At 36.8% G+C, this 22136-nt stretch overlaps 1 long non-coding RNA gene across 2 annotated transcripts; it reads right to left on the bottom strand.

Annotated features, from left to right (window-relative positions):
* Window positions 1–348: 348 nt before the first annotated feature.
* On the bottom strand, window positions 349–21447 carry LOC127972934 (uncharacterized). 2 transcript variants are annotated; one of them, XR_008157228.1, is made up of 4 exons: window positions 21307–21447; window positions 16221–16407; window positions 2142–2256; window positions 349–740 (listed from the first exon to the last, which is right to left on the bottom strand). It is a non-coding gene; the product is annotated as an uncharacterized LOC127972934 (long non-coding RNA). The 2 variants fall into 2 exon arrangements; XR_008157229.1 differs by having other exon boundaries at window positions 21076–21435.
* Between the last annotated feature and the right edge of the window lie 689 nt (window positions 21448–22136).

The raw sequence follows: 22136 nt of genomic DNA, 5'->3' as shown, positions 1-22136 counted from the left end.
CTTTTATCATGCAAGATAATGGTTTGCACTAAATTAAGAAATTAAGCTACTAAACTAAAAATTTACATGAACAGTGCATGCTACAGCACTTAACTTGGAAATCCCTACTCTTTTTTTCTGCAGTAGTTTATTCATCTGTGTGTGCAACACAAGCAAAACCAAACAATACTTAATGCATAGAGAAACAACAAACATGCCAATAAATCATATTTTACTTGTATTTATTATTAGTCTATGGGTCTTGATGTAAGGGGTCCTGCATTCAGCTTGTGTATAGTCTTTCAGTCAATCCAGAGGATTAATGATAAAATGTGAAGGCAATTGAGAGTGGAGAGAGAGAGAGAAAGCGAGCGCTACTGGCAGAGATACCATGGATGCTCATCCATCTATGCAGACAGCTACAATAATTGCCCCAGCTCCTCAGCTTCGTCTTGTCACATTTGTGAAAAACATGCCCTAAACTTCAGGAAACACAAGCAATTTCCTTTAAACATTTCATTTTCCACAAATCACCTCGCCACCCCCCAAGGCCTTTGTGCCGGGAATCTTTAATTCGGCATGCAGCTCCTCATCAATAACTTTTCTTTTACTCAGAATATTGCACAGATTGAATTGATTGCAGCTAGCTTCCCCCATAGCGCTCTGAGAAATTGCACAAGTCCTGAAGACATTTCATCTAAATCAGCCACATAGATGGTTGATGAATGCATTTAAAAGAGAGTTTCATTTTTCCAGACACTCTGAAAAAACACACAAAAAAATTAATAAATAAATAAACCTTCTCTGTTAGTCAATATTAACATAAAAGCATTCTGTTCATTTCCATATTGTTAAAAGCTCATTTTCATCGGCTGACACTAATATAAATAATGATGCATTTTGATATTAACTTGTTTGATATTTTTCTCCTTAAACCCTAAGCAAAATCAAATTATCTGAAAGATGCTATGCTAACTAATTACAGAACTACACTCTAACAGTAAACAACTGTCTAATTTCAATCTATTTTTATTTTTCCTTTAAGACATTTTTGATAATGTGCAATTTTAAATGTAACCGAAATCTAAAATTGATGTTTTAAATAATGAAAGCGCAACCTCTGATAATTAAATCTCAAATCATTCTCCAGTGAGGTATAAAAAGTTTTTTTTTTTTTTTTTTGTATTTTTTGCAAAAAACACACTTAAACCTCTATATAAATAGTTAAAACAAACATTCATGTAGTTTGAAGATAAGCTTGTTAACAAGACTTTGCAGAAAATTTGTGCCAATGATCAGCTACTTGGTGGTATTTAGTGTAATAGAGGATATTCTCATCCTAAAGGTATTTAATTGGACAGAACTATGTTACAGATTGGTCATCTGTTGATTTAATTGGGTCTTTAAGGCCACAGTATTTAAGATTTTGTGTTTGTACTGGAATAATAAAGTGAAATCTTGCAGCAGTGTGGGTTTCCAGCCAGGAGTTTTCGCAAAGAAAGTCCTTTTAATGCTTATATTTGCCACTGACACATTCTACATTTGCAGGGCCCTAATTAGACATTCCAGTCTGAAAACATCAAACGATTCACTCCAAGGAAACCATGAATGCTGTCCTTCATTATTCGTTCCTTACCTTTTCGGAGAGTACTCAACTTGAGTGTGGCGAGCTTATAAAGTTGGCTGATAGGAAGCAAGGGTATGCTCATTTACTGTCCAGTATTAGCAAGCCTGAAAACATCACTCTTTACCTTTTCCTTTGTTTCTCTATCTCACACTGCTTCCATTTGCAACCGTAATTCAAAATCATATTAATACATGGTTCATTATGGTCTTCATAGAAAACCAGTTCATGGAACATAGCTCCTGTTAGTAGTTTTGTAAACTTGTATTTTTAAAGACACTTGGTAGCAATCAAGCTTGGTATTACTAAAATGAATGTACTAATTGTGGTTGGACTATAACAAATAAATAAATTTTTTAACATGCACTTTATTGTACAATGTTATTGGCTTATAATGTTTATTCTTTCCATCTTTGAGGGTAGCAGTGTCTAGATCACCTATCAGGGGTACCTCAGGGTTCGGTGCCGGGCCCCGTCCTTTTCTCAGTATAATGGGATCACTGGGACTTATCATATAACAGATGATCTGGTGACTTACTGTGCTGCAGACAGATCCAGTAGAATGAGGAGATGATGGAGACAGTTCTCAGAAACCACAGGGCTTTGGTGATGGACAGGCAAGGAAGTCTCTGTTGAATATCCGCTTTTGAAATCTTTGAAGGGAAAGAAGAGAGTTGATTGAAAACAAATAGTCAAACTGTCGCTACAAATGAGAGAAGACAGACAAGGCTGTAAATCTCTGCTGTGAAACACAGACAATATATACAGTATCACAAGATTTAATTTATGCATTTTAAAAATGCAGCTTTTTTTCATATTAGATGATAGGACATTTTGAGAATTATATAATTTCTATTTTATACTATTATTTATTACAAATCTTTACTAACACACACACATACACATTTGTTTTTGTGAAAAGTGGGGACATCCCATAGGCGTAATGGTTTTTATACTGTACAAACTGTATATTCTATGGCCCTACACCAACCCTAACAGGAAACTTTGTGCATTTTTACTTTCTCAAAAAAACGTAGAAAAATGGGGACATGGGTTATGTCTTGGTTCAAAAGAAAGATCACTGTTCTCAGAACTGCTCTACACACATTTTTAATGTAACACAGATCATAAAAACAGAGGAACAATTTTCTTCTCTCTGTGGCTCTGAGCAGATGTGGGCGTTAAAAAAGCTACAATTTTGACCACCTCCACTCCAGGGCTAATTTTAAACGTTTTTATTATGTGCTGCTGATTTAACTCTCTGCTGGAGCACATTGCAAAGTTTATTTAGATTTAATACAAATGAGGCCTTAGTTTGGAAACCATGGATATTTCACGTCAAGTAAAATCTAATTATCAGGTTTATAGGCTGCAACCCAGTTTATATTTAAAATTTGGAGATGATCTCTTGCTTTGTGTAAAAAATAAAAATAAAAATAAAAAATACCTAATGACAAACAGCGAGCCCCTAACATCACTAACATGCTTTTTGTGACAGAACGATTTCACAGTTGTGCTTTCGGTGACATTTTCAAAAAGCACTGAATAATGGTGTAGAAAAGATTTTACTTTCACACTATCAAAGTGATGGTGTCACATCTCCATGAGTCTGTTATGATGTTTGCAGTCTTGATAAGATCTAATCCATAGGTCAGAAACATACATATGTTGAGACCCTGAAGTGTGATAGATGAAGAAGTTACTGCTTAGGTGGTAAATTTATGCTTCTTTATTCAGAGACAAGGAAGTAAAACTACATTAAAGCCTAAGGCATCCAACAATTACTTGTTATGAGTCACTGTGAAATGTTCTTGTTTATACACATCAATTAAATTAGTTTGTTTTATTCCAATTAATGTCAGCAAAAAACAAAATGAGGCCACCAAGCTGAACATGAAATAAAAAGGTGGTTAAGATACCTCTATGGAAACTGAATCAAATACATATAAAGTGGCTCATGAGAAACGTAGAGAGTGTGTCTATAAATATAACTTTTGATACATATTTGAATATTTATGTAGTAATATTAATAACATTTTTACTATTAAAAAGATAAATAAGAATTGCTATGCTTCTTTAATGAGTATCAATGTCTGCATAACAATTATTGTCCTTAACTTTAATACATATAATGAAATGCCCTCCATATTCTGTAGTGCCAACCAATTTAAAGGGGAGTCAAACCCAAACAGATGGCCACTGTGTTTTAATGGAAACAGTTTTTGGCATAATAAACCGAAAGATTGAAGAGACTGATTTTAATGGGATATTTCTCAATGCATTATTTTGTTCCAAATGAAAAACGGTGATGGGGAAATGCAGTCAGATGCCATTAGAGACGGGTACAGATCAATGCATAATGCATATGAATGGCAGGATATCTAGTCAATTTGTTTTGGCAGGGAACATTGGCTGGTGGACGTCTGGCACTTGACTGCGCAGCAATCAGAAAGAAGAGCTGGACGCGAGAACACACCTGAACAGAAAGCCCAGAGAGACGTTCATGTGCCGGGGACAGTTTGTTCACAGTCGAAGAGACAAAAGACTGAAAAGCTTCAAAACTTTACAGCTACAAGCGCCGCTAACTGTCAGCCTGTGACTCTTTTGATATTTGCATGAAAGATTGTGCTAAATCATGCTGGTTTTAATTATAAAGCTACTTCCCAATTCTCTTGTGTTCACTGTCGTGTTTGTAGCAGATGCTATTCATATCGCAGAAACTTACAAGAGCACAAAGTACACAACACAACACTCGCTATAAGCCAGACCTCCATTTCTCACAAACACAGAGAAACACTGAACATAATCTGACTTTATACATATTAATTACTGTGCCTGTTCTGTGTAACAACAATGAAAACACACTGGTAACTGCACTGCCATTCACTTTTACCATAAACCCCAGGCTTTGCTCCGAAAAAATGACCTATACGTTTGTGTGTTTGTTGCTGCTTAATTACTAGTATTAGTAGACTGTCTGCTTAATATCTGCTAACACTTTATTTTGATGGTCAGTCAACATATATTCTACTGACTACTTATTCTATTAACCCTAACCTAACAGTCTACAAATGCTCTAATGAGAGTTAATTGACATGTAGTTGCAAAGTTACTTAGTCTACATCAGACTATCAAAATAAAGTTTAACCACTGTAAGTTTATTAATTGTTCATTCAAATGAATAAGGCAGTTATTCATACAAGAGGAGTCAATTTATGTTGTTTTAAACCTGTTCCATCTGTTCTATAAATACTATCAATAAGAAGAAAAATGTTCCTCACAATTCATTGAAAAGGTAATGAAACGTTACTGATGCGTCTCTGAAGACAGTGAAGCAAAAACAATATTAATAAGATACAGGACTGCCTCCATTTGTGGTCAGTGAACATAATGGCGTGTTAATGATGACTGAATGTATATGGAGGAGATGAGGTGAGATTCTCATTGACTGCTGCTCTCGGACACATTACTAGTCTAATTGGAAGTGAGACGCCGTCGGTCTTACGTTGATAATCCGGCTTGGCAAACAGTCCCTGAAATCTCATTGCATGTGGGACAAATCAGACATCTGGTCGACAGAATAAAGAGTGGAAAGAATAACAAATTAGTTTTATGATGAACAAATGATGATGAGCAAACGCATTTATTGCTGCGAGCAAGTGAGACACGTGCGCAATAAGACAAATGACATTTTGGTGACTTTGGCTGCTGTGTTGTACTGAGAGGCCTTTGCTTGCTATCCTGAAAGTAACCATTTAATATCCAGGTCCAAGTCACATGCCATTATCAGCTACTATATATTCTGTGTACAGTTTGTCAGCTTACTGGAATATCCAATTAATAATTGAATCATTTCTGCAATCTAAATTAGATCTTTCTTTTATGAAAAAGAAGCACTTCAGACGTGAAATGCGATAATAAGTGGCTGGTAACTTGTTGTTCAGCAAACAGGCAAAGCAACAGATCTTGTGTCAGTTTGAAGTGAAAATCATTGTGATAGTTTTGCAGCTGTATTGGCTCCTCTCTGTTTTTATGTCTCCCAAAATGCGGCGGATCGTCTGCCCTCCTGGTGGAGGTCCTCATTATCTTGTTCCACCCACTTGCTATTTGAATTATTTTCCCAGCTCGATTTGGCAGCATCAGGCCGACTCCATCACATGCCACAGGCTGTGCAGACACACACACGCAGAGCTCAAAATAATGCTGACACCTCGTCACAGTTGATTGAGCAGGAAACCTTGTTAAAGCCAAAGCAGAATCAATCCATTCATTTATGGGATTTTTGCTTCCTTTCATTATTTGCTTTATTTTCAGATATGAACCATTCAAATTGCATCAAGGCTTTGACACAAAAAAGAGGAATCTGTAAAAATAAGTTCAGATGTAAATAGAAGTATGGAAGTGATCTACATTAGCATTTCATGCGATAGTCAAATGAAAAAAAAAAAAAACAAAAAAAAAAACAATTGGCCAACATAAGTAAACAATATTTATTATTCTGATATCTGGATCTTATTTGTTTTGGGGTACTCTTGTTTGAGTTTTTTAAAGGATCTAAATTACTATTATTAGCATTCATTTAGGATTTTTTTCCAAGGGCTGAATGACGTAAGAGAAACACCAGGAACCTGAACCTCATAACAGACTTTAAAGCAGTTTTTGTAGAGTCAGTCTTTGGCTGGGAGACAGAACTGTATGAAAAGCTTTATATTTTATAAACTCTTTGCTGCAACTCATTTTTATATATTAGCTGTTGGCTACATAATATATAAAGAATGACACACCAATTAGGATTAAATAACTGACTCATTCATCCACACCACGTTGACAATGTGCCCTATGTGTTTCGAATTAAATATATTGTTTTCAGCAGATTATTTCCAGTATCTCATGCTAACAGAACAGTTTGACCACCGCGGACAGCAATGCTTGCACAGACTGCTGCAATGTTAGCAGAAAATATAAATATAAAGATTTATTCCCACACTCTCTGCTGCTGTTAACAGGTGTTACAGTATTTCACTGAACTGTGCTTTAATGATTCTGTGTGATGTGTGTTAATTACATCTCTAATTGTTTTGAATGCTACATTTCACTTATAAACAGCCCACTGATTTTCTTTTAACCTGAATATCACCGTTAATTAATAGAAGTGAACAAGATATTATATTGTACAGTACATATTTTCAGTTATACTAATCTGAGGAAAAAAAACAGTAAATACAGTAAAAACCGAGAAAATATTTTTTTTTTTACAATTATTTTGTTTCCTGTGTGTGCATTTTTATTTATATATATATATATATATATATATTTTTTTTTTTATGGTCATAATTTAGACATAAATTGTCATTTTCTATCCTGAATTTAGTTTTCTAATTTGAACACTGTTGGAAAGGGTCGATCTGCTGTGACTTCAGTATAAACATCGATTGCTATGATTAGCTAATATCTTTGCATATGAAATGAGCATTACATTTGAATGTTCTTGAAAACTTTGCAGTTTGTGTTTCTACTATAACAGACGCCAAGATAAACTAATTGTGAAAAGTGTTGATAATAGGAACTTTCGCACCACAGGAACCTGAATTTTAGAACCAAATTAGCTCCTACTCCGGAGCAGGGTCTAACCAGCACAACTGGTACTAATGGTGATGTACTGTAATTAGACACTGATTGGCCAGACGTGTTCGAAAACATCCTCACCCGCCGTGATTTAAAATGCCATGTAACATACTGTAAACATTGTGTCAACTTATTTTGCAAGTATGGTGAACAGCGATAAATATACGGACGCTGCAGTGCAGGCACTTGTAGCAAACGTAGCACTGCCAGTTGTCCTTAGAGATTCGTAATCTTTCTTTCAGTTCTTTCAATCGCTTTATGTATATGTCCATGTCCATTAATGTGAAACCCGTGAGCCGCAACTAAAACACAGCTCGATCAAAGCGTCCTTCTTCCTCCTGTTAACGTTGTTCTTCTTTGTTAATGTTGTTGAATGTCGCGCACAAATTACATTGTTGTCGACCGGTTTACGTCACGTCCTAGTACACAGTCGGAGCGAATGCAACCCTTTAAATGGTACTGGGAAATAATTAGCGCAAAATTGTCCCAGTACTTTAGTACTGTACATTTAGTTCTGGAACTAAAGCAGTGCGAAAGGATCTTATAACATTATTTTTTAGAATTACACCTGTTGAATCAAAAGGTTGCAGCAATGTGTCCAACTCATTGAGCCATGTAAAGTTTATCATTGATTATAATAAGAGTTTGAATGAAAATTCACCTTTAGAGATTCAGATTTCTATATTATGTTTCTTAAGGTTAGGGTAAATATTATTATTATTATTATTTTTTTTCAACAAGAAAGTTTTTTCTTCACCTAAAAGCACTATGGCTCTTGTGATTGATGGACAGATATGAGCGGTTTCGAATAGTGAGTCTCGATCATGAAAGATTCATTTATTTTGAACAAATCCTTTATATGAAGTTGTCCAGAGAGTTATCCATGAACAGAATTTTCCCAATTAGAACAATGGGTGTTGAAGAAGGGTAGAAATCAATAATTAATATTTTAAACTGGGGAGTTAGTTTTGTGTTAATCCAGACCCAAGACTGATCATTTTGAAGGAACCTATTTGACAGATCAAAAGTCCTTATATGTTATGTTGCTGTTTATTGTGTCTATCTAAACTTCACCTAAACATTAGGAATCCACTCATCATTTATTCACTATATTTCACTGTCTTTTTCTTTTGGGAAAGGAGATGGGAGAGGAGATGATTAGCAGAATGCCCAAGCTGGACATTTTCATACAAAGACAGTAGAAGGTGACTGGGGCTGTTCCTTTAAGTTCTTTTGTAATGTATTTCATATCACACTCATGATATATATATATATATATATCTAAAATACCGACCACATTAAACCTGTTCAATTGCTTGGTAACACAAATTGCTAATTAACCAATCACATGGCAGCAACTCAATGCATTTAGACATCTAGTTGTGGTGAAGATGACTAGCTGAAGTTCAAACCGAGCTTAAGAATGAGGAAAAAAGGGATTTAAGTGACTTTAAACGTGGAATGGTTGTTGGTGTCAGACGGGCTGGTATGAGTATTACAAAAACTGCTGATCTACTGGGATTTTCACACACCACCATCTCTAGGGTTTACAGAGAGTGGTCAGAAAAAGAGAAAATATCCAATGAGCGGCTGTTGTGTGGATGAAAATGCCTTGTTAATGTCAGGGCTCAGAAATGAATGTGCAGACTGGTTAGAGGTGATAGAAAGGCAACAGTTACTCAAATAACCACTTGTTACAACAGTGTATGCAGAATACCATCTGAACGCACAACACATCGTACCTTGAAGCAGGTTGGCTACAGCAGCAGAAGACCACATTGGGTGTTGCTCCTGTCAGCTAACAAAAGGAAATGGAGGCTACACAGGCTCACCAAAACTGGACAATAAGATTGGAAAAACGTTGTCTGATGTGTTTCGATTTCTGCTGTGACATTTAGATGATAGGGTCAGAATTTGGCGTAAAGAACATGAAAGCATGGATCCACTCTGCCTTGTCTCAATGGTTCAGGCTGCTGGTGGTGTAATGGTGTGGGAAATATTTTTTTGGCACACTTTGGGCCCCTTAGTACCAATTGTAGATACAGGCTTATGAAACAAAACCTAGCGCTCTCAGGCCACACCAAAAATACAAATCAAAACACGAATAGACATCCACTTTATACAATCTTTCCCCTTCAAAAGAAAGGAAGCCCACAAAAAAAGTGTTTCTTACCTCATTCTTAAACAACAGTAAGCTTTACGGTACCTGCGCTCATCAATTTCGGACACACAAACACACACACACCAGGGGAAAGCAACCGGACATAAACCCCTGGACCTTTACGGCCCACAAGACAGGAACACAGAGCGGAATGACCCTGCCACACTTAGACTTGCTTCTTACCATCATCCAGTCTGTCTGGAATAACATGATTAAGCAGAACAACAAACCGAGACAGACTAAATGCAGAAAAACTGTGGCAATGTCTTCAACACTTCAAGAAACCTGCAAAGCTGCAGTACTGTGCAAAGTTTTAGGAACTTGTGTGAAAATGCTGTAAAGTGAGGATGCCGTCAAAAATAATAGATTTTATTAATTCACTTCTATTAACTTAACTAAATTAAGTCAACATTTGTGTGACCACACTATGCATTTAAAAAGCCTTTGTCCTAGGAGCACTTGCGCATTGTTTTTCAGGTAGCTTTGCAGGTAGGTTACACCAGACAGATTGATGATGATGATGATGATGATGATGATGATGATGAGATCAGATCTCTGTGTGGAGCACTGGCTGCTGTCAGACTCCTTGTGCAAACAAAAATGTCACTGGATTATTGCAATTAATGGCAAAAATAGTGTTTGGAAACGTAAACTGATATTTTCCTACTGACACACTACAGCATTTTTTTTTTTTTTTTTGGTGAAAATACTAGTGCCCTAAGACTTTTGCACAGTACTGTATAATATATATATATATATATATATATATATATATATATATATATATATATAATTTACACAGATTTAATTTACAGCAGACATTTGACATAAAGGGAAATTTGATACACTTATGAGCAGTTAAATGTAAAGCCATTAAAAGCTGTGAAATCTGCCCTGCTGCTGCAGCATGTAAAAGCATATATCGTTACTGTACTTTAGTGCTTGTGAATTCCCTGCGTGTGTGTGCTATTTCATATCTGACATCTTTGGAAAATAACACGGCTCACTTATGAGTTATACATGCCATAAATAGAAAAAAGGAAGTGGCAAATTGAAAATGTATTAAAGCTGAACATTTGCTTCTTGACTTAGCAAAGAGACCGGTTTGCATGAGCGACTACTCTGTGATTGAGAAAAAAGGGCATTGTGACCAGAACAGTGTGTCCCATCTCTGCACACAGGACTTATGGGACGCTGCAAGAGAAAACTTTAATCAATAGGAGATTTTGTGCCTCACTATGCAAGTTTAAAGCCTCTGAAGAAAGTTCATTAAATGCAAAGTCACGTTCACTATAATCCTGACAACAACCGATTGCTCCATGTGCAATGATGAAATGTTTTTCACAAGCAGTTAACTTCAGACATCTCATGTCAGAAGTTTACACCGAATGCGGTTTATCCAGATGATTCAGATGTTTTTGGCACCAATTATGTGCAGGTGTAATGGGTCTGTCATTTGTAATTTTTACTTGAATTGACGTGAAACAAAAATTCAGATGAGAAATGTTTTTTTTTATATATAAATAAATGTTTTATCTTTTAATTCAGGTAAATGAAGTTAATACACTCATGTAAACTTAACAAACCAAATAACTGTGCTCCATGGCAAGTATTTATATTTACTAATAATTAAATTAAGAAAATATTCATGCAATTTTTGTCTGTTCCAATGCATATCACACAGACTATTCGTATGTAGATGTTTTTGTTGTTGTTGTTTTGGAGCTTGACAGCCCATGGTCTCTTTATGCTTCTTTTATGTTGCACAGAAGAAAGAAAGTCATACACATTTGGAATGAAATGAAAGTGAATAAATATTAACAATCAGAATAAAAAAAAATTATCTAAACTTTACCTAAACTTTACCTTTCAAAAGTTAGTCACAAATGTGTATATATCAAAAATGTACAGTTTTCTGTCAATTTGATTAGACAGACAGGAAATATGCCATGTGGGGCATTTTAGAAAGTGTCTGACCATTAGATCTCCTTCTACTCCACATTGCACATGGCACATCCACCTAATGAGAAGCACCAGAGATGTATTTTAAGAGGAACATCTCAAGTAGGCAGCCGCCTGCTGAAGGTTGAGATCTTTACAGCAGACTTTCCTAAATAATTCATGAGTCTTGAAGACTGTCAAGCAATAAAACCCCTTTTAGTCACAGACCACAGGTGCAGCGATGTTTACAGATGCTGCAGACATCAGGCAAGTGGGCATTCCACATAAATGTGATGCCCATCAGTGGATTTCAGGTCTCTGTGAGATGGCAGGCATGACCGGCATACTTAAGAGCAGAAAACACAGACCATAAGAACACAAGTTTGTGACACGGAATGACACCATATTTTTGTCTTAAAGGGGGGGTGAAATGCTATTTCATGCATACTGAGTTTTTTACACTGTTAAAGAGTTGGATTCCCATGCTAAACATGGACAAAGTTTCAAAAATTAAGCTGTACGTTTGAAGGAGTATTTCTGTTCCAAAAATACTCCTTCCGGTTTGTCACAAGTTTCGGAAAGTTTTTTTCGAGTATGGGTCTGTGTGACGTTAGATGGAGCGGAATTTCCTTATATGGGTCCTAAGGGCACTTCTCCCGGAAGAGCGCGCGCTCCCGTATAGCAGAGCAATGAGAGCACAACAGACGTCCACTGATCAGAGCGAGAGCGTCGCGAAATGTCACAAAAGGAGTGTGTTTTTGGTTGCCAGGGCAAGACAACCCTGCACAGATTACCAAAGAAAAAACTGCATTAAGGGACCAGTGGATGGAGTTTATTTTTACAGAGCATCAACGGAGTTGTGTAAGTGTTTTTGTTTGTTCCCTGCATTTCGAAGATGCTTGTTTTACAAACAAGGCCCAGTTTGACGACGGATTTGCGTATCGTTTATTTCTTAAGGATGATGCAATCCCATCGAAAAAGGGTCACGATCGTGTGTTGGTACCGCAGTCAGTGAGTAAAACTGCTTAAAATATCTCTGCCTCCTTGTTAGTGCGTCCGCCTCCCATGCTGGAGACCCGGGTTCGAGCCCCGCTCGGAGCGAGTCGTTGCTGCTGCTGCTCTCGTTCAGTTTCAGCCTCTGGATCTGATTCTGGATCATAAATAAACGGCTGAATCTGACTGTTAGCCATGGTTTGTTTTGGATGATGTTTTTTTTCCTCATGGCAATGTCACAGCTTCCAAACGCTCTCAACGCAAAAGCCTACTGGCGCTCGTGATTCTTTAGCTCCGCCCACACGTCACGCCTCCAGCCGGTCGTGTTTTTCCGGGAAAAATCGGTACAGACTATCTTTCTCTTATGAATATAATAAAACTAAAGACTTTTTGGAGTTATGAAGGATGCAGTACTACTCTATAGGTACTCAAGATTAACAGGATATTGAGTGAAAACGAGCATTTCACCCCCCCCCCCCCTCCCTTTAAATTCCATTATTAGCCTATTTGTGCATTACCATGTACACTGTTGGTTTACTGATTTGCAATGTAAAATTTAAAAATGGCATTTAAAAAAAAATATATATATGCATATACACATACATACATACAAAAATTTTAATTAAATTTATGCATTTAGCAGACGCTTTTATCCAAAGCGACTTACAGTGCATTCCAGCTATCAATTTTTACATATCATATCATAATATATATATATATATATATATATATATATATATATATATATATATATAGTCAGAAATTAAGTTACTGCTTATATTCATTTATGCATGTTTTCACATGTGCTTGATTAATAACGTCACATCTAAATGATGCTCATGTGGTTGGCTGCTGTCCTTGGTGCTGAACACCTGCCTGTGTGAAAAATGATTCATTAATGCAGAATAAAGCTAATTTAGATTTTTATCTTTGCCATTTGTCTTCTACCTATCAGTCTTCTACATATTAGTATGATTATTATTTTTGTACATGCTTCATTTATTTTTATGTTCTTGCTCCTGTCTCCAGGGGCAGACATGTTTCCATATATCCTCTCAAGATTATTTCCTCTAATGGTATTTTTGTTTCATAAAGTCTGGTCTGGAATAAAAGCATCGGAGAGGTCAGTCATACACACACTGAGTATCATGTGTTATTACAGTAAATGTCAAATACTGTAGCTGATGTAACATCTACATGGCAAGAGTAATTCTGTCAATTACATTACTGCATTCAGTTAAAGTCAGCATGAAAACAAAAGTTCTTATTTTATAATGGAATATTATATATATATATATATAACTGATTCATCTGTGCACTTTTTTTTATTCACTTGCTTTGTAACCTTTAATCAAAATAGCTTCAATAGTAAATGCAAATAACAACAAACCAATCAATTACAGTCAAGCCATTTCACTCACATCACAATAAGGAAGAAAAGATAATCGTAACGTAAATTTTTACTAGATCAACGATTTCTAATTATTTATTTATAACAAATTTGAAATATAATTGTAAATATAATTTTAAAAAACTAAGCTTTTGTTTCACTTAACATGAGGGTTTCACTTTGACCTGGAATGCAATAGCATATTTAACTTGTTTGTGATCAAACGTCCACTGGCTGCCAGTCAGGGATTTGTCTTTTGTGTGTGACCGTCTGTGAGCAGATCAGACATGAGTCAAGGACACAAAGACATCCTCGCTGCAGTGTGACTATTAGAGCAAACTTCATTGTTATTCTATTACTCGTAGAGGGATTAGAAATATATCAGGAATGCTCGTGAGTAGGTGAAGAGGTGCTGATACACTCAGAAGAGGTCAGAAATGCCAGAATTGAATTCTACAAGAAGACCTGTGACATTTATTTATTGCTGAAGGGAGAACGAGAGATGGGACGAGTTTCATCAAAGTATGTCAACACTGGAAGAGGATAGTAAAAGACACGGTACAACCTCACATCTGAAACCCACCGTGATTGCTTGAGAAAACTGAAATATTACTGACCAATGAGCATTTAAGTCCCAGGTGTCTTTGCAGTGGGATTGTTAGTAAACCACTGAAATGTGTGTGAATTGTCCTCTAAACCATCTAAACGAAAACCTGCCCTGCAGCTGATTTCAAAGATGTCACTGGACATATCAATCATAACGTTGATTTCTACACAACTGCAAGGAAAACAGCTGCAGGCATGGTTTGCACTTAACTGATTTGGGACAAAAATATTGATGGGCTTAATTTACAGGATCAGTTATAACTATAGTTCAAGATAGATCATAAATATATAGACATTTATTTACCTGTACACTATTTTTTTTTTGTTAACAATGAATTCAATAAAATGAAATAACCATAGCAAGGCATCAAGGTATTATTATAAAGAGATGCTAAAGGGACATGGTGATGAGATGAGATGAAATGGGAGGGGAAGTTATATTTAAATAAATTTAATGTTTACTTCAAACTAGCAATGGAAATAATATGAGGAGAGATGAAAACCTATATTTTAAGTTTGTTGGGGGAACACGATACCTTTGAAAGACAACACTTTTTTTTTTTGAGTGAACACAAAAGCATTTTAATTATTATTATTTTTTTTTTTAATCTCAAAATGTTCCCCCTTAGGGGCTCCATATAATGTCTTTGGACATTACAAGGCTGACTTATCTAAAACTGTTGAGGCATGGAAATGAATAATTGAATTAAATAATTGAATTAAAAATAAAATGTGTAACGAGCAAATAAAAATGTACATTGTAGCAACAGGAAAAACCCTGTCCACTCCAGGAAGTCACATAAAGACAGTCAGTCGATTGGAGCTTACTTGACTGAGAATGTGCTGGCCATTGTGTGTATAATATGCATCAGGTGGTTAGAGAAAAGACTGTGGAGTGACTCTGATTCTAAAACGGAATTCTTTTCATAATTGCATTGCACCGTTACGTGTTTGTAAAGTGATGGTACCACTGTTGAAAACTTGTTCAATTCAAAATGACATCAAGAAGCAGCCGGAGGGCCAGTTCAGTCACATAATAACTGAAGAAGGGAAAATGCCTTCAAGAATCACTCTAGTTCATGAATTCGAGCTTTAAAAAGTTTCACCAAGGATCAACGTCATCAACGATCGAGTGGTCGTGGTGAGGTAGGTGAAAGATTTAAGATTGAGAATCTAATACTGGCCCTGTAATTGTTAAAACATGCTGTAACAGGTTTGTTTTTGTTGATATGAATGATACAACTTTTTTGTAACATTACTTAATTGTTTCTGTGCTTTTTTAATATGCTCTTATTAAGTCAATTAAGGTGTGACTGCTTAACAGGTATCTATTTTGGTGTGCCTTCCAGTGTAGTTTTAGAGAGTACAAACAGCTTAAAAGGCCAAGTATTTTGTCATTTATTACAAAATTGGAATTGTAAAAATTGTCTGTGTTTTCCCCCCTTCCGTACAGTAAAAAAATCAATGGGGTTCTTGGGACCCTAAAGTTCTTCAAAATATTTTCATTATTTAGAGTCTAATAAGAAGAAAAATACTGGACTTACAAAAAAAATAATAATAATTGAATAGAAGTATATATTCAACATAAAATATACATACACTATATGTCAAAAGTATTGGGACACCTGGCCATTACACCAACAGAGATTTTAGTACACATATACCAAATGGCTTCACTGACAGTGCCATCTTTGATTTATCACAATCATTCATGCTGGTATAGAAAGGGGCCTATTCCCACAAAGTTGATTTTTAGTTAATCTTTATCTACTGCTTAAATGCATTGTGATAAATTCAGATAGCAAACACTAATAATGGGTAAAATTATACATTTTGGTTAGATGCAACTATTTTCTATCAAAACTTATCAGTACTGATTATTCTGTAAATAATACACTTACGTATTAAACATTTCATTCGGCTGTCATCTTGGGTGTGGAGTATGAAGCAACCACATATGGCTTTACATACAGTATGAAGAGATGCTGATCTCTCTTATCAGGACGAAGCTGAGTGTTGTGTCACTTGCTCGTCTACCTCTGCTCTGGCTCAAGGGCGACACACTTCAGATCTCCATCCTCATAGGAGCTACAGTGATAGAGAAGAGCACAAATGTGGAGATTAGCAGCTGTGTTCACTGAGAGCTGGAGGGTTTATCCATTATAGGTGTATTTTGGACCTCTGCACTTTGATGCTCTCGGGAGCAAATGCAGAGCGCCTGAAATATACATAGATTAAAGCTGTGTTAAGTGTTTGTTCCACCTATTTGCAATGAGTTTTATACACCTGGAAATGTAAAGCAATGAATGGCATGACGTCAACAGATCGATTTGACTACTAAAATGATAATCTGTCTGGGAAATCTGAGAAGGATTTAAAGTGTCTAAAGAGCAAATGAGGAGGCTTATGCGAGCGAGTCCCACACAGTGCCTGGAGAGATGCAGATTCAATTTGAAAACACACATATAAAATGAGTTCAAGAGATTTAATGAGAACCAGCTCCCAATAAAACAAACAGCACGGAGGAAAGAGGAGGAATGAATGGAGGCAACAGGCGCATAAAAAATAAGCTAAGAGAAGTTAAACGTGACAAAGGTGCAAATAGCTTATTTTCTATGAGATGAACTGCAGTGGTTTCTGTGTTTTGGTGTACGAGGTCATTGGGGACAAATATCATAAACACAGATGGTAACAGGTCTGCTCAAATACTGCATCCACATTTTTGCTACCTTCAGTTTGACTGTTGACCTTGAATTTCCTGCATCAAACCCAGAGGGAGAAAATGAGGCATGAACAGGTTTAAGTTCAGATGAAGTTCCATCCTCAAACATTGAGCTTTGTTGTCTGTACATTGGTGAACTGGTTCCTTTGATTCAGTCGTTTTTTCTGATGGATGTTGGTGGCTTGTTAAGCCATCTGAGGGGACTTGGTAGAGGTGGGTTATCAAGCATTGGATTGCTTCCATAGTTTTTTTTTTATCCCTCTGTCTGAGCTTACCTCAGCACAAACTTCAATCTTCTTCCCAAACTCAATAACTCATCACAATCCTGGATGCTGATAGAAGCCCCAGGCTTCAGTTTCCCATGTTTCAGCTGCTCACAATGCATCTGGGGCCCGTTCCACTAAGGAGGTTTAACCAACTCTGAGTTTAAACTTGAACTTTGAGTTGACTTACCCTGAGATGGGAAACTCTGAGTTTTTGGTTACAGAACAGCTGAAATGAGTTGGTTTAATCAACTCTAAATTGACTGACTCACGCGTGCACCACAACTATAAAAAGCCATTATCAACGGAGCGATGTAGAATGTAATTCTTCTCAGTGTAATAATATCACAGGTGAAAACTGGCACAATGTTAGATTAATGAACTAATCATTTTATGGTATCTCATGGACAAAAATATATAATAATAATATTAATAATAATATTTTAAGTGCATTTTTCTTATTTTAAAAATGATCTGCCAATAGAGTAAGAAAAATACGGCAGTGGCTATTTACACTAAGTGGAATTAACATACTTTTTTAGTGATAGATCCCAGTAGGCTAAGTGCAAGTAGCTGCTATTAGATGATTGTAGATGCTATTTACAGAATAAATGTACAGTGAAAATCGTGATATATTATATTTACCATGTAAAAGTAGCAGTTATTTGCAACAGGCTAAGTGTTAATAATAATTAGATGTTAGTTACACTCTATGCTGGCAGATACACACTAGGCCCATGTGCACCTCAGTATTGTTATACTTTAACAGGATGCAACATTTTGTTCATTTTTATTGAAAATAAATTCTAATGTGACATGTGATGGGAAAAGTGAGAAGAACTAGCTCGGCAAAAGCCGGACTCTAACCCAGTCAATCGCGTTAAAAGCTAGTTTTCCATGCCCACAACATTACTGCCTACACCACTGAAGCCGTTATTCACATGTGTCGTATTTAACCTTATGTGTCGATGGAGGGCGGAGCTACAGTAGATTTACACTTAGTAATAGACATTCAGAATGATCTTGTTTTACATTTGCATTAATATTATTTTTATTACCACACTGGCATATAATATGACTTTAGTAAAATGCACTTAATTTAGATTACCCCAGGAAACAAGACTAAGTATCTTATATAACTTTCTTATATAGAAAATAAATCTTTATTTTATTATTTTTTTTATATTTGTACTTGGGGGGGAAAAAAGAAGAAAAAAAAACACTTAATGAGAAGAGCATTTATCCATCTCAATTATCTGACCCCTGTTTTTTTTTTTTTTTTTTTTCAGGTTATTTGATGTTGCCGGTAGTCACACAGTTAACTGTTAGAATTATCAGTAACTTTTTCAGTGGTTAGTTAGTGCACATTTTATGTTTGCAAATATTTTAATTAATTGAAATAAACATTCTAGAATATTTGTTTAATAATTAAAATTCAAACTGCACTCTGGTTTTACTGAAATTGAGTAAATATAAAGATAAGAAAAAGAAAAAAAATACCGTTGCGGTTGCTGTCTGCTCCAAGAAGTGAAAAGTTTACACTTCAGGGAATATGGTTTCCTCATGGAGGGAGCTCTGGACTGGAATATAGCCTCAACAACCTCACTCGAGAGACCGGATGCTAAGAGCTGGAGTGGATAGTGTGAAGTCTCAAGATGCACACAAATTCACCGCTTGCTCCACCACATCAGAGTGGAGCCTCCATTCCCCAAGCCTCAGCCCCGGTCTCGACAGGATGTCTTCACCCTGATTCAGGTTCCAACGGATATAAACTCTGAGTGAGAGGAGTTTCCCGTGAGCCCACAGGGGGATCTGGTGTGCCAACTTGTATAGTGGGCGTGACCACAGATCCCCATAGTGGTTGATACAGGAGGCCACCAATATGTTGTCAGCATGCATAAGCACATGATGGCCCCTCAGGTCTGGCAGGAAGTTTTCCAGTGCACAAAACATGGCCAGCATCTCCAGGCAATTTATGTGCCAAAGTGAGATGGTGGCTTTCCCACAGACCCTGGGCAGAGCAGCCACCACTCCCCCAGCCTATGAGAGGGCATAGTGACAGAAACCAATTCTTCATCCACATGTCTAAGGCACGTAAGCATCGCCGTGTGGCCTAGATCATGCAAAGCAGGTTTCCTTTGGGAAAACCCCTTGGTCCTGAGCCATCACTGCAAAGGTCTCATGTACAGCAGGCCAAAGGATATCTCATCGGGCACTACTGCCATCAAACGCAACAGTCTCTGGAACTGTACTGTACAGTGAGTGACTGGCCTAGCCTTACACTGTTCACAGCTGTGGAAATCAAAAAACACAAGCAGGAGACAAATGTGCCTGTATTGTGGTTCTCTGTACTGGAGAAAGCAAACTCTTCTTGATGTTTGGCCTTAACCCCAGGTCCTTCATTTGAGCGAGAATGTCATCTTAATGCTGAACCACGATGTGCTCTATTTGAGTTCATTTCAACCAATCATTGAAGTCATTCTATGAGCAGAGGATTCAGAAATGCAACCACGCATTGATGAAAGTGGGGGGTGACATTGCTAGGCCGAAAGGAAAAACCTGAATATTGGAAAGCTTTGCCCCAAAAGCAAACCTCAGGAATTTTTTGCTTGGTACCATCTGCAGGACCATTGAGACACATTTGGCAGAAGCTTCAACTCTGCCAAGAGGTCTCCTAAGGGAACCTCTTGAGGCTGGCCTCTGGTGTGTATGGAGTAGTCATAGGACTATTATATGTTCTGTAAAACACTGCTTGTTTCGGATGTGCTTTTAAGCTTTTTGGTCTCTATGTCACACTGCCATGACGCTCACTATTCCATTGGATTGATTTCACACATGCTTCAGGACATGGTCACACAGAGGCTTTCCCCAAGCATTTCTGATGCAGTTTAAGTTACCTAAAGGGGAAACCGGAAGCATCTTTCAGCTCAGTGTACTTATATAAACTGATCTTTTCATCTGGGCTCAGAGGTTTCTTCTCATTATTTAATCATGCTGCTCTAAAAGCAAAAGAGCACATATAGAATATTTTCACAGTTATAAACCTCTTCCACCAAACACAGTGGAAATGGGCTTGTGGGTGTCTTGGGCTTCATACTGGCTTTTTTAGTCAAACTTGGAAGGATATAATGGCATGAGGTTTCATACAGACATGGTGGAAGGAAGCCATCTGAATCTGTTTCACTGTATAGTGTTTCACTGTATGTTCATGATGTTTGGAGAATAGTGAAGATCAGAAGTGAGCGGGGGAATTTGAAAGAAACACATTTGCGTAGGACCAGAGGAAGGTTTTGTGCTCTGACTTGATGTGGCACATTATGATGCCACACAGTGTATGTGGCTCTATGGACAGCTTATTGTCAGCGATGGAGGCAGAATTGCTTTACATATGCATGTCATTTCTCTGAAACACCTGCTTTTTGTTTTTCCTGTAGGATTTCTCTCATTTTAATCAGTGGTTGTGTTACATGAATATCTTGCAGTTTTCTGTTATGAATCTGCCTGTTAGAAAGATGTGTTGAAAGAATTATGATCTGAGGCTAAAACAATGCTTGTGTTTGAAAACAGACAGGTCAAGTCTCTTGATGTCAGTCAATTAAAGAGTCACTGCAATTGCTGACTTTTTTATGAAAAAGAAAAAAACTTTCAAAGTAATTAATTGTTATGACAATGTTCTCTATCATAAGCATTAATGTTTTAATTTGTATGTATTTATTCAAGCATTTAACAAGTTAGAGAACAAGCTCGACTGAGCGTTTTTAATTAACTTACCTGCGTCTGTTATCTCTCCTTTTTCATGTCAAGTAAATAATACATTTGTGAAGCAGAAAAAAAAAAAAAAAACTATATTTTTGGAGTAGTATCCTTTCGCCGGTTAAGCTGGCACCATCTTGCTCGTCGGTTGAACTTTGAAATTGTGGCGCTCAAAGTCCAAAACTTGTTTACTTCATTCTGAATGAGCGGTTTTAAAAGTATTGGTTTATGAACGGTTCAATAACTCACTCATGAACAGTCGCCTGGTATCCTGCATTCAAAAAGTCGCTGGGAATCCAAATGCTCTTTGCTTCAGACTGTAGCGTGATGACTCGTATTTTGGTGACGTAGGGTATTCTTTGGGCGAATTCCAAACGGAAGTGAGCATCCCTATGACCTACACCCTTCGAAGGGCAGAGCCCTTTAAGACTGTTCCTTGAAAGGTGTAAGGCATTACGGTTTCCTATAAGCATTTGGGACTCTCTTCGCAAAGGGAATGAGTGACCAAGTGTCACATTGACAACGCTGCGCGTGCGGCGTGCGTGCAGCATTCAGCACTCCATCAATTGTTGCAAATAAATATTTCTGCTTATTATTATTTTTTTATTTAAATATTGTCTAATTGTGTCTCATCTAATTTTCAAAATTAACGTACTTGCACTTCCATCTTATATCATATTTCTATCACTGACGAAAAATATTTTGTCTTACATTAAAACAGACAAGGTTAAATATCCTATTCTATTTACTTTGTATGTGAACTCGAAATCAACCTCCTAAAGCATCGCAAGATCTCCTAAATGCAGATCACATGATCACAAACGAATATCACTGACCATTACATCAAACAAACACAAACACACACACACACATCTATATATATATATATATATAACCTCTGCTTTTGTTAACAAATTTCTAAATTAACCATGACTTTTTTCCTATCTCCATGCAAACTCTCTTAGGAACAGACGGGCCTCTGTATCAGTGTTTGGGGGCAGTTGGGCGGCCATCTGAGTGACAGTGCCTCCCCAGCAGCCTGGTAAACCACAGGGAACAAGCAAAAGCTTATAATTACA

Source organism: Carassius gibelio, chromosome A4 (assembly GCF_023724105.1).
Source record: "Carassius gibelio isolate Cgi1373 ecotype wild population from Czech Republic chromosome A4, carGib1.2-hapl.c, whole genome shotgun sequence".
In the NCBI taxonomy this organism is placed as follows: Eukaryota; Metazoa; Chordata; class Actinopteri; order Cypriniformes; family Cyprinidae; genus Carassius; species Carassius gibelio.
This window is presented reverse-complemented; position numbering and strand designations above follow the sequence as displayed.